The sequence below is a fragment of the Arachis duranensis genome, chromosome 4, assembly GCF_000817695.3.
Source record: "Arachis duranensis cultivar V14167 chromosome 4, aradu.V14167.gnm2.J7QH, whole genome shotgun sequence".
NCBI classification, from domain to species: Eukaryota; Viridiplantae; Streptophyta; class Magnoliopsida; order Fabales; family Fabaceae; genus Arachis; species Arachis duranensis.
The window spans coordinates 51,761,526-51,764,424 of record NC_029775.3 but is presented as its reverse complement, the minus strand read 5'-3'; positions in this window follow the sequence as shown (position 1 = coordinate 51,764,424).

The window sequence follows — 2,899 nt, the reverse complement described above, 5'->3', positions numbered from 1 at the left end:
ACAATTATGGAGAGTTTCTTTTCCAAGACAACTAACCAATTGAATTAAGATCGAAAGCTTTCTAGTAAGATCAAGAGAAAAGAAAGAAGAAGAAGAATGAAAACTATAATTGATCCATTAAATTACAACAGAGCTCCCTAACCCAATGAAAGGGGTTTAGTTGTTCATAGCTCTAGGAATCAAAAATGGCAGAAAAGAAGAATCCATACTAGAAGTACAGAAAAGTAAATATGCAGAGAGTAGTTCCCAAAAGTGCTAAGCTTCTCTCTAGTTCAAAATTACTCCTATTTATACTACTCCTCATGATCTTCTAGTGAGTTCTTCAAGTATTGGATGTGGGCTCTGGACCTTGAGTTGAAGCAATTCTCATCTTTAGTGGGCCCAGCTTGCAGAGAAATAAGAATTAGGCTTGGGCATTTAGTGAGATTAACATTGGGTAATATTTTGAGTGCGAGAACGTTAGTGGCATTCACTTTTTCCACTAACGTTCCACCCTTATATACCGACGTTAATTCCAACGTTAGAAATCTTAATGTGACTTCTAACGTTTCTTACTCAATCCTTGGCCAACGTTAATGGGACTCACTTTTCCCATTAACGTTGGCTTGTGCCCCTTTTCGCAAACGTTAATGGGAATCACTTTTTCCATTAACATTGCTTGCCTCTTGCCCCTACGTTAGGTCTCACATTAGCTTGGCTAACGTAGCTCTTAACGTGGGTCTCTATCACCTTCGAGAGCGTTAGTGACACTCACCTTTGTCACTAATGCTCCAATTGCCTTAAGTCCCTACGTTAGAACCCACATTAACTAAGTTAACGTGGCTCTTAACATAGTAATAAAGCCATCTTCCAACGTTAGTGACAAAAGTGAGTGTCACTAACATTGGTTCTTTGAATTCAACTCCACATTAACTCTCACGTTAACAATCTTAACGTGAGAGTTAACGTAGGCAATGCTAATGATCTAATGCTAGTGACAAAAGTGAGTGTCACTAACGTTGGAGTTGTTGATCCTCTTCCATGTTAGAGTTCACGTTAACTAAGTTAACGTGACTCTTAACGTGGGCATTGCCTAGTTTCCCAACGTTAGTGGTGTTCACTTTTACCACTAACGTTGAGGAGAAACGTTATTGGAGTTCATGTTTCTCGTTAACGTGGAATCCTTTTTTTCTTCTACGTTAAGTACCACGTTAACTTAGTTAACGTGGCTGTTAACGTAAGCTATGAATGGCTTCGCAGGCGTTATTGGTGATCACTTTTCTCATTAACGTTGCAAGCTCTTTGCCATCCCACGTTAGTAGTCACGTTAACTAAGTTAACGTGAATGCTAACGTGGTTCTTCCATGCTTCATTTGTCCTGAAATCAAGCAATTAAAGTGCATCAAAGCTCTAGCTAAAGTCATGAGATTATGCATCATCAAGTTATCATGCAATTCGAAAATACATGAAACTACCCTAAAACAGTAAAGAAAAGGTCGGTGAAACTAGCCTAAATGCCCTGGCATTATGAAGATAGGAGCAGAGATTTGAGATGAAGATAAGTGTTAGTAAATGAATAAATAAATCGAATAAGATGAGAGAAAGAAGTTTTCGAAAATAATTTTTGAAAAGGAGTTAATGATTTTCGAGAATTAAAGGTGAAATAAAATTAAAATTAAAATTTAAAACAATTAATTAATTAAAAGAATTTTGAAAAGGAGGGAGAAATTTTCGAAAATTAGAGAGGAAAAAGTAGTTAGATGATTTTGAAAAAGATAAGAAACAAACAAAAAGTCAATTAGTTAGTTGAAAAAGATTTGAAAATCAAATTTGAAAAGATAAGAAGATAAGAAGATATTTTGAAATCAAATTTTTGAAAAAGATAAAATTTTTAAAAAAGATATGATAAAAAGATATGATTAAAAAGATATGGTTTGAAAAAATTTAATTTTTAAAATTAAAATTAATTACTTGGCTAACAAGAAACTAATAGATAAGATTCTAGAATTTAAAGATTGAACATTTCTTAACAAAAAAGTAACAAACTTCAAATTTTTTAATCAATCATATTAAATGTTAGTATAGTTTTCGAAAATAAAGATAAAATTAAAAAAATATTTTGAAAAATTAAATTAAAATTTTCGAAGAATAGTAAGAAAAATGAAAAAGAATTGATTTTTGAAAAAGTTTTGAAAAGATAAGATTTTTAAAATTGAAAATTTGACTTGACTTATAAGAATAGGTAAGTTTTAAAAATTTTTGACTAAGTCAACTCAAATTTTTGAAATTTTGAGAAAAATAAGGAAAAGATATTTTTTTTATTTTTGAATTTTTAATGATGAGAAAGAAAAACAACAAAAATGACTCACAACATGAAAATTATGAATCCAAAACACATGATGCATGCAAGAACACTATGAATGTCAAGATGAACACCAAGAACACCTTGAAGATCAAGATGAACATCAAGACTTATTTTTGAAAAATTTTCAAGAAAGAAAATAAGCAAGACACCAAACTTAGAAAATTTTTAATGCTTAGACACTATGAATGCAAAAATGCACATGAAAAACAACAAAAGACACAAAACAAGAAAACATCAAGATCAAACAAGAAGACTTACCAAGAACAACTTGAAGATCATGAAGAACACTATGAATGCATGAATTTTCGAAAAATGCAAGAACAAGATGAATATGCAATTGACATATATTTTTGGTTTTTATGATTTTATGATTTTTTTTTGTATTTTCTTTATATTTTTTCGAAAAACATATAGGAAAAAGAAAATAAGAAATTCAAAATTTTTAATAAAAATTCCAAGAATCTTTCAATGTTAGCCTAAAGCTTCAATCCAAGGGTTGGACATGGCTTAATAGCCAGCCAGCTTTAGGATATAAATCAGACATACGACAGCTGA